The sequence below is a fragment of the Neofelis nebulosa genome, chromosome 1 (genome assembly GCF_028018385.1).
Source record: "Neofelis nebulosa isolate mNeoNeb1 chromosome 1, mNeoNeb1.pri, whole genome shotgun sequence".
Lineage (NCBI taxonomy): Eukaryota > Metazoa > Chordata > Mammalia > Carnivora > Felidae > Neofelis > Neofelis nebulosa.
Genome location: NC_080782.1, coordinates 157,584,235 through 157,596,045, shown reverse-complemented (window position 1 = coordinate 157,596,045; position 11,811 = coordinate 157,584,235).

Genomic DNA, 11,811 nt, shown 5'->3' with positions numbered 1-11,811 from the left:
ATAGACTCCACCAAAAATCTGCTAGAACTGATACATGAATTCCGCAAAGTGGCAGGATACCAAATCAATGTACAGAAATCAGTTGCATTCTTATACACTAATAATGAAGCAACAGAAAGACAAATAAAGAAACTGATCCCATTCACAATTGCACCAAGAAGCATAAAATACCTAGGAATAAATCTAACCAAAGATGTAAAAGATCTGTATGCTGAAAACTATAGAAAGCTTATGAAGGTAATTGAAGAAGATATAAAGAAATGGAAAGACATTCCCTGCTCATGGATTGGAAGAATAAATATTGCTAAAATGTCAATACTACCCAAAGCGATCTACACATTCAATGCAATCCCAATCAAAATTGCACCAGCATTCTTCTCGAAACTAGAACAAGCCATCCTAAAATTCATATGGAACCACAAAAGGCCCCGAATAGCCAAAGTAATTTTGAAGAAGAAGACCAAAGCAGGAGGCATCACAATCTCAGACTTTAGCCTCTACTACAAAGCTGTAATCATCACAACAGCATGGTATTGGCACAGAAACAGACACATAGACCAATGGAATAGAATAGAAACCCCAGAACTAGACCCACAAACGTATGGCCAACTCATCTTTGACAAAGCAGGAAAAAACATCCAATAAAAAAAGACAGTCTCTTTAACAAATGGTGCTGGGAGAACTGGACAGCAACATGCATAAGGTTGAAACTAGACCACTTACTCACACCATTCAGAAAAATAAACTCAAAATGGATAAAGGACCTGAATGTGAGACACGAAACCATCAAAACCCTAGAGGAGAAAGCAGCAAAAGACCTCTCTGACCTCAGCTGTAGCAATCTCTTACTCGACACATCCCCAAAGGCAAGGGAATTAAAAGCAAAAATGAATTACTGGGACCTTATGAAGATAAAAAGCTTCTGCACAGCAAAGGAAACCACCAAGAAAACTAAAAGGCAACCAACGGAATGGGAAAAGATATTTGCAAATGACATATCGGGCAAAGGGCTAGTATCCAAAATCTATAACGAGCTCACCAAACTCCACACCCGGAAAACAAATAACCCAGTGAAGAAATGGTCAGAAAACATGAATAGACACTTCTCTAATGAAGACATCCGGATGGCCAAGAGGCACATGAAAGATGTTCCACGTCGCTCCTTATCAGGGAAACACAAATCAAAACCACACTCAGATATCACCTCACGCCAGTCTGAGTGGCCAAAATGAACAAATCAGGAGACTGTAGATGCTGGAGAGGATGTGGAGAAATGGGAACCCTCTTGCACTGTTGGTGGGAATGCAAATTGGTGCAGCCGCTCTGGATAGCAGTGTGGAGGTTCCTCAGAAAATTAAAAATAGACCTACCCTATGACCCAGCAGTAGCACTGCTAGGAATTTACCCAAGGGATATATGAGTCATGATGCATAGGGGCACTTGTACCCCAATGTTTATGGCAGCACTCTCAACAATAGCCAAATTATGGAAAGAGCCTAAATGTCCATCAACTTTATGAATGGATAAAGAAATTGTGGTTTATATACACTATGGAATACTACGTGGCAATGAGAAAGAATGAAATATGGCCTTTTGTAGCAACTTGGATGGAACTGGAGAGTGTGATGCTAAGTGAAATAAGCCATACAGAGAAAGACAGATACCATATGGTTTCACTCTTATGTGGATCCTGAGAAACTTAACAGAAACCCATGGGGGAGGGGAAGGAAAAAAAAAAAAGAGGTTAGAGTGGGAGAGGGCCAAAGCATAAGAGACTGTTAACTGAGAACAAACTGAGGGTTGATGGGGGGTGGGAGGGAGGGGAGGGTGGGTGATGGGTATTGAGGAGGGCACCTTTTGGGATGAGCACTGCGTGTTGTATGGAAACCAATTTGACAATAAATTTCATATATTGAAAAAAAATGAATAAAAGTAATTATTGATATACATGTGTTTATTGCCATTTTATTACTTGGTTTATAGGTGTTCTGTAGTTTTTCACTGACCCTTTTTTTCTCTTGCTGTCTTTCATAGATTGATGGCTTGCTTTAGTGATACACTTGGATTTATTTCTCTTTAGTCTTTGCATATCTGTTACTGTTTTTTTTTTATTTGTGGTTAACATTATGTTTGTATAGAACACCTCCTGCATATAGAGTTCTATATTAAGTTGATGGTGGCTTTACTTTGAAACTATTTTTACTCCTTCCCCCCATGTTTTAGGTATTTCATTTCATATTTTACATCATTTTAGTTTATGGATACCTGGACTTCTTTTTATAGATATAGTTATTTTTACTGATTTTTCCTTTCCTCCCCTTTATACTCTCACTTATTGTCTATCCTATCCACTCAAAGAGTCCCCTTTAACATTTCTTGTAGGGCACTTTAATGGTCATGAACTCCTTTAGCTTTTGGTTGTCTGGGAAACTCTTTATGTCTCCTTTTCTGAATGATAGACTTGTTGATGGAGATTCTTGTCTCCATATTTTTTTTTTCTTTTCAGTCCTTTAGATATATCATGCCACTGGCTCCTGGCCTCAAAAGTTTCTCCTGAATAAACCACTGATAGTCTCATGGTGTTTCTTTGTATGTAACTACCTTCTCTTGTTTCTTTTAAGTTTATCTGTTTATCACTACTTTCTACAACTTTATTTACTAAGTTTCTTGATGTGGACTTCCTGGTTTGACTTGGGTTTGGGAGTTCTTGGTGTCTCCTGGATCTGGATATCTGTTTCTATCTCCAGATTAGGGAAGTTTTCAGGTACCATATCTTCAAATAAATTTTATGTTCTTCTTTTTCTCTTTTTCTTCTGGGGTCTGTATAAAGTTAATGTGGTTACACTTGAAGTAGCTGCTGTGTTCCTTAAGTCTATTTTTATTTTGCATATTTTTTATCTCCCTTTCTCAGCTTTATTATTTTTCATTTTTCTGTCTTCCAGGTTGCTATTTCATTCCTCTGCTTCCTTTAACCTGCTACTTTTTCCATCCAGTGTATTTTTAATTTCATGTAATGTATTCTTCATCTCTGATTGGCTATGATTTTGTGTATTTGTTAAGGATCTTACTAATGTTCTCTACTCTTTTCTCAAATCCAATGAATATCTTTATGATCATTACTTTCAATTTTTTATCAGGCATATTATTTATATTTGTTTTGCTTAAGTCTCTTGTTTTGGTTTTGTCTTGTTCTTTCATTTGGGATATATTCCTCTCTTTCCTTATTTTGTCTACCTTTCAATGTCTGTTTCTGTGTGTTAGGTAAATTAGCTAAGTCTCTTGCTTTCAAAAGCAATGCCTTATATGAGTATGTCCCATAAGGCCTTGCAGTGCAGTGTTTCCTATTCCCCAGAATCTTGTGCTTCAGGGGATTTCTTATATGTGTGTTATGTGCTCTTGCTGTTTTGTCTGTCCACTTTTCCTTTCAGTTCGGTTGTCTGCAGAGGCTCTCCTTGCCTGTGTTTGCTCCCTGGCAGGGCTGGGCATGCTGTTTCAACAATATGCATGCTGGTCTGCTTCTAAAATGAGACCTGCCAGTGCAGCTGTATTGACTGGGGCCACATGGGTGGGGCACACACTTTTAGCAAAGAGTTCCTTAGGCTCCTTCAGGTCCCACTGCCACCACTGCCACTGGCACCCAGACTGAGGCCCCACAAAATCTATGGGTCAGAAGACACAGATTTGGCATTGTTTGCACTGGTCTTCTGAAGGAGGGAACCACAGCATCTGGACTGAGATAAACTTTACTGAAAACTGCAGATCTGCCAAAGTGTGGAGGGGTGAGGCTTTGTGTAAGAAAGTTAGGTAGTGAATGTTGATGCCTTGCTGGTTCTTGAAGGTGGTCCTGTGTTTGTGCTGGAAGGGGAGGGAGGGAAATGGTGCCTACAAGTTTCTGTGTTCCTAGAGGAATCTCCTTGTAACCTGTCCTTCTGGGACAAGCTCTGAGATGAGAAAATAGTTCCCCTTTCCTCATGCCCCAGATGTTTTTCAAAGTGCTATTTCTATGCTGTATCTCCCTGGACTGTATGTCATGTTGTCTCTTTAAGAATGAGGACTCAGTTTCCTATTGCTCGCTGCGTTATCCCAGAACTGAGCCCATTTGTTTTTAAATTTCCAGTTTTCAAATCACTTTGGTTGTAGGAACTCACAAAATGAATTTGTCTTCATGTGGGTTCCCAATGTGGTAGTCTGTTTCTCACCCTTTCCCTAACTCAGGGCTCCCTCTCAACCAGGTGTATCCATTTCATACCCCAGCACATCTCCACCCCTGGAGAGAGATCTCCACACTCTCTGATGTGTCCTCTTTTCTACCTTTAGTTGTGGAGTTAGTTATTTGGGCTGTGTTCTGGGTTATTTATGCTGATGTGAGTGTTACCTAGTTTTTTCCATGGGGTTCTTAGGGTCTTATTACTCCACTATCTTCGCAGCCTCCTGATCTGTTTCATTATTTTTTATGATATCTATCTATTTGTTGAATTTCTCACTTTGTTGAAATACAGTTTTTTTTTTTTTCTAATTCTGAGCCTGAATGACTCAGAATGACTTTAAGAAGATAATTTTTCACTGTTTATCAACCAATTCATTAATCTTCATTTCAGTTACTGGTCTTTTTTTTTTTTTTTTTCTTCTTCTGTTGCTGCCATGTTATCTGATCTTTTATGATATCGGTAACTTTGCATCAAGTGTGGCACACATGAAGAATGAATCACTTCTTCCAGTATTTACAAAATTGATCTGGAAGTGGAAGTCCAACACAGTCTGAGGAGCCAGAGATTGTGTGTGGACTGGTGCTTGGAGACCATGACAGGCCTTCTCAATATATGAAGTCAGGGAGATGTGCCACATTTGTTGACAGGAACTGGCTTGGCATCAGGTTCCTTTTGGGCTGGTCCAGAACATGATGTTTGTTGATGTTCCAGAATCTGTATACATGATGACGACCACACTGGTATCAGGCAGTACTGAAACAGAATTGAAGCCTTATTCCCTAGAGGTGGGCTTTGAGCCTGGGTTCAGTCTCTTAATAAGGGATATCCTGAGCCCCAAACTACAAAAAACAGCCTGATGCTTGGGTTAGCTTGGAGCCCAGGTCTGCATAGATAGTCCTGTGCTAGGGAAAACTTAGAGCCTTGGTTCTTTAGTACCAGCCTTGTGATGGGGAGGCCTGAGGCCTGGCTCTGCAGGAGCCATCTTGGAACTACAGAGCACCTGAAACCTGCACCTAAATATTCAGTCTTGACACTTATATTCACTGAGGCTATTGTGGAACTTTAGTCTCTCACAACCCCAATGCTCACATTACTCTATTTTTACTGCAGGTGTGCTTCAAGGAAAAGGGATCTCTCTAGCCCTATCCTGGGTGACTTCAGTGGAACAGTGACTTGGGTCAAATTGAAATTATTGTTTATATTTTTCCCAATGTAATTTCTTCTTTTTGTGCTTCACTTAAGTTCTGTGATCACTCTGTTAGAATTAAGGACTCTGATGAAGGCATTTTTATTTATGGATGGTTATTTCTATCAGTGTTTCTGTGAAAGGAAATATGCTGATATCTCCCACTCTGCCATTTTGCTAACATCCTTGTATAATATTCTTGACTACTGTTGTTTTATAGTAAGATTTAAAGTCAGTGCCAACCTTTTGGCTTCATTCTTCTCTTTCAATATTATGTTTAATATTATACATATTAACTTTAAAACCATTTTTTTGATGTCTAAAATTAACTTTCTGAAATTTTATTTAATTAATTTTTTAATGTTTATGTATTTTTGAGAGAGAAAGACACAGAGCATGAGCAGAAGATGGGGAGAAAAAGAAAGAGAGAGAGAGAAAGAAAGGTAGACACAGAATCTGAAACAGGCCACAGACTCTGAGCTGTCAGCACAGAACCCCATGTGGGACTGAGACCCACAAACCCCAAAATCATGACCTGAGCTGAAGTCAGACAGTTAACCAACTGAGCCACCCAAGCTCCCCAACTTTCTGGAATTTCAAATCTATAGACTAATGGGCAATAAAACTGTCATTTTTATAATAATGAAGCTTTTTATCTATTATCATGGAATTTTCTTAGTATATACAGTTTTTTTCATACAAATATTATAGATATTTTATAAGCTGTGTATATATTTTAGTTTTTTGATTATATTTTAGTTGTTACTGTTTTTAACTTAAAATTCCAATTTTTCATTGTTCATATAAAATAGTTCATTTTGTACATTAACCCTATATCCTTTAATTTTGCTAGAATTACTTATTATTTTAATGTTTTTGGTTGATTATTTGGATTGTTCCATATAGGCAATACCAACTCCAAACAAAATATATTTATTCACTCTTCCAATCTATATCTTTTATTTATTCTTTCTAGGCCTCAAATAGGTAATCCCAGATAATGTTGAAAAAGAATAATGGGAATAATTATTCCTGCTTTTTGCTTGCTTTATCTTGATTTTAGCAGAAAATCATGTTTGCCAACATTAATTATGATGCTACCTCTGTGTATTTAGCAGAAGTTCTATTTTTATTATTTATTTTTATTGAACTGTGGATGACACAAAATATTATTGGTTTCCAAGGTATAACATAGTAATTTAATTAATAGATTAGTAAATGTTTAATATAAATGTAGATACAATCTATCATTATACAAAATTATTACAATAATATTGACTGCATCATTTATGTTAAAATTTTCATTGCTATGAATTATTCATTTTATACCTGTAAGTTTATATCTGTTTATCTTTTCCACCTACCTATTTTACCCATTCCTTATACCCCTTGCACTTGCAAACTCTAGTTTTGTTTCTATATTCTGAGTTTCCTTTTCTTTTGTTTCCTTTTCCTTTCTCTCTCTCTCTCTCTCTCTTTTTTTTTTTTTGGTTTGTTTGCTCATTCATTTGTTTTGTTTTCAGATTACACATATAAGTGAAATAATAAGATATTTTTTTCTGACTTATTTCACGTAGCATAATGCCTTCTAGGTATGTCCATCTTGCCATGAATCATGAATAGCAATTATTTCTATGGCTAGCATGCCTATATATATGTATGTGTATATATATATATATATATATATATATATATATATATATATATATACCAAACTTCCTTATCCACGTTTATCAGTGGACACTTGGGTAGCTACCATAATCTGGCTATTGAAAATAATGCTGTAATAAACAGAGAGGTTCATGTATGTTTTCAAATTAGTGTGTTTCTATTCCTTGGGGAAATACCCCATAGTGGAATTACTGGATTATATGTTAGTTCTATTTTTATTTTGTGAGAAATATTCATACTTTCTTCCACATTAGCTGCATAAGTTTGCATTCCCACCAACAGTACAATAGCATTACTTTTCCTCCATATTCTTGCCAACACTTGTTTCTTTTGTTTTTTTTTATTTTATCCATTCTGATAGGTGTAAGGCACTATCTCATTGTGGTTTTAATTTGCCTTTCCCTTATGATGAGTGATGTTGAGCTTCTTTTCATGTGTTTATTAGCCATCTGGATGTCTTTTTTGGATAAATGTCTGTTCATGTCTTCTGCCCATTTTTAATTGGATATTTTGTGTGGTTTGTTGGCATTAGGTTGTGTAAGTTCTTTATATATTTTGGATACTAACCCTTTTCATATGTCATTTGCAAACATGTTTCCCCATTTTGTAGGTTGCCTGTTAATTTTGTTGATTGTTCCTTTTCTTTGCAGAAGTTTTTATTTTGATACAGACCAAATAGTTGATTTTTGCTTTTGGTCCCCTTGCCTCAGGATACATATATAGAAAAATGTTACAAAAGCTGATGTCAGAGAAATTACTGCAGAGAAATTACAATTTTTATGGTTTCAGGTCTCACATTTAGGTCATTCATCATTTAAAATTTATTTTTGTGGATGGAATAAGAACGTGGTCAAATTTCATTCTTTGGCATGTAGCTGTACAGTTATTCTAATACCATTTGCTGAAAATACTTTTTTCTCATGGCATATCCCTGCCTCTTTTTTTTAAGTTTAATTAACTATTAAATTATCTTTGGGTTTTCTATTCTGTTCCACTGATGAATGTGAATATTTTTGCCAATGTCTTACTGATTTGATTACTAAAGATTTGTAGTAATCCCTGAAATCTGGGATTATGATACATACAGTTTTGTTCTTCCGTATCAAGATTGCATTGGCTATTTAATTTTGGGGGGATTTCCGTAAAATTTTTGGATTCTTTGTTTTAGTTCTGTGAAAAATGCTTTTGGTATATTAATAGGAATTGCATTAAACCTGTTGATTGATTTGAGTAGTATGGACATTTTGTCAATATTTTTGCTTACAAACCATGAGTATGTAATAATTTCCCATTATTTTGTGTAATCAGTTTCTTTCAACAATGTTTTATAGTTTGTAGAGTACAAATCTTTGACTTTCTTGGTTAAGTTTATTCCTAAGTATTTTATAATTTTTGGTGCAATTTAAGTGGGATTGTTTTCTTAATTTCTCTTCCTGCTGCTTCATTATTAGTTATATAAATGCAATATATTTCTTTATACTGACTTTGTATTCTGACACCTTAGAATAATTCTTTTAACAATTACAGTAGTTTTTTGGGAGAGTCTTTAGCATTTCCTATATATGGTTTCGTGTAATCTGCAAATAGTGAAAATGTTACTCCTTCCTTACCATGTTGGATGCATTTCATTTTTTTTTTCTTATTTCTCTGTTGTGGCTGGGACTTGCAGAAGTATGTTGAATAAAAGTGGTAAGAGTGGATACCTTTGTCTTGATATTGATCTTATGGTAAAAACTGTCAGTTTTCTCCATGAGTATGATGATAGCTTTGAGTTTTTCATATTGGTCTTTATAATGTTGACATATGTTCCCTTTAAACCTACTTTGTTGAAGGTTTTATTCTGAATGGATGTTGTACTTTGGCAAATGTTTTTTATTTTCTGCATCTATTTAAATGATTATCTGCTTTTTATCCTTCCTCTTATCTGTGTGATGTGTCACATTGTTTGGCTTGTAAATACTGAACAAACTTTGAAAGTTTTCATTCCATTTCTATTTGTTTGGATTTGTTTGAATATATTAGGTATTAATTCTTCTTTAAATGTTTGTAAAAAAGCAGTGTATCAAGTAATATGATCTGGGAAATAGGACAATTTGGTTCAAATTGTTTGGAAAAATATGTAGTATCAGTTGATACAACTTCTTCCCTCCCTTTAGCTGTATGCAAAACACTCTGTAAATTTTATCTCAGGCGATCATCAATCAATGTCTGATAGGTAGATCATTATTCCCAATTAGAGATGAAAAAGCTGAAGTTGAAAGAAGCACAGTAAATTGTTCCAGGTCACACACAAAGTTGCTACGACTTCTTTTCTGCCCATCTGGCTTACGTACTTTGGGCTCCTGAATGCTCATGATCTTGCCTCTGCTTGCACAACTGAGCCTCCTTAGCTGGGGGTAGGCAGATTTCTGCTCCCTAAACACATACCATACTGTATTTATCTTTATTTGTCTGGCTGATTTCACTTAGCATAATGTTCTCCAGCTTCATCCATGTTGTTGCAAATGGCAGGATTTCCGTTTTTGTTTTTGTTTTTTACTTTTTGAGACTGAGTGGTATTCCATCATATGTATATGTCATGTTGTCTTTGTCCACTCATCTGTCAATGGACATTTGGGTTGTTTCTATATCTTGGCTATTGTGAATAATGCTGCAATGAACAAGAGAATGCAGATTTCTCTTTAAGATCCTGGTTTAAAATCATGTACAATAAATATATACAGCTTTTTACTCATCAATTGTATCTCAGTAAAATAGCTTTCAAAATCAAAATAAATAAATGAATGTTTGGTAGAATTCACATGTGAAACCATTTGGCCTGGACTTTGTTTGTTGAGAGATTTTTTATTACTTATTCAATTTCTTTGCTGGTTGTTGGTCTGTTCTAGTTATATATTTCTTCTTTCAGTTTTACATAAACTTTGAATATAAACTTGTATGTTTCTAGGAATTTATCTATTTGTTCCAGGCTGTCCAATTTGTTGGCATATAGTTTTTCATAATCTCATATAATTATATTTATGTGGTATTGTTATTTCTACTCTCTCAGTGATTTTATTTGAGTCCTTTCTCTTTCCTTTTTGTAAGTCTGGCTAGAGACTTATCAAATTTTTTTTTCACATGACCAGCTCCTGGTTTTATTGATTTATTCTATTGTTTCTTTACCTTCTATACCATTTATTTCTGCTCTAATCTATCAACATTAACCACATTATGGAAAGAGCCCAAATGTCTGATGAATGTGGTATATATATATACCATGGGATACAATATACAATGGAGTACTATTTGGTGATCAAACAGAATGGAAACTTGCCACTTGCAACAACATGGGTGGAACTAGAATGTATTATGCTGAACAAAACAAGTCAGTAGGAGAAAGATAACTATCATATAATTTCACTCATATGTGGAATTTAAGAAATAAAACAGATGAACATAAGGGAAGGGAAGGGAAAATGAGATAAAAACAAAGATGGAGACAAACCATAAGAGACTCTTAAATATAGAGAAGAAACTGAAGGATGTTGAAGATGTGATGGTGGAGGATGGATGGGCTAAATGGGTGATGGGCATTAAGGAGGGCACTGTGATGTGCACTGGGAGTTTTATGTAAGTGATGAATCACTAAATTCTACTGGTAAAACCATTATAACACTATAAGTTAACTAACTTGGATTTAAATAATATTTTAAAAATTCCAGGTGTTACTCTCTGCTGATTGTAAGAAATCCTGAAATTTGACTTCACTTGGTTTCAAAGTCAAACATTATGGAGATTTTTGTTTCATATGTAGGTTCCCTGTGGCTTAAGTACTGATTATGAGTGTCTACTTATCCCCATCTCTGCACCTGTAATGTCTCCCCATCCCAAGGGTGGTTCTATAGGTCCTGTTAGCTCCTACTCATGTGTATGCCCTTCTTACCCTTTTTTATGTGGCTTCTTTTCTACATTTAGCTGTGTAGAGTCTGTTCTGCTAGGCTTTGGGTATTTTCTGGGTAATTTACACTGATGTGTGTGTTATCTAGTTGTATTAATGGGCTGAGGTGAGCTTAGGGTTCTGCTAATCTGCCATCGTCCTCAGAACTCTATATTGTATCCATTTATTTATTGATAGGGAATTATGTCTCATCCATATCTAGCTATTATAAATAATGCTGCAATAAACATAAGAGTACAGATATCTTTTTCTATTAGTATTTTCATTTTCTTTGGGTATTTTTTTATATTTTAATTTTTTAAATGTTTATTCTAGAGAGAGAAAAAGAGAGAGAGCAAGCATGAGTGGGGGAGGGGCAGAGAGAGAGGGGCACAGAAATACATATTCTATATAAATATTCTATTTATAGTATTAGTATCAAGTCCTCTGAAAATAGTGAAAGTTTTAATTCTTTCTTACCAATTTGGAAATTTTTAATGCTTTTTCCTGTCTGATCACTAAAGCTAGGACTTTCTGTACTATGTTAAATAAACCTGGTGAGAGTAGCCATTCTTGTCTTGTTCCTGGTATTAAAGGAAAGCATTCTTCCAATGACTATAATGTTAGGGGTGGTTTTGTCATATATGACCTTTATTATTTTGAGGTATGTTTGCCCTAACCCCACCTGGTTGAGAGGTTTTATCATGAATGGATGTCCTATTTTGTTAAAGGATTTTTCTGCATCTATTGAGAAGATCTATGTCTTAGCCTTTATTTTGCTAATGTGGTGTATTGCATAGATTGATTTGCAGATATGAACCATTCTT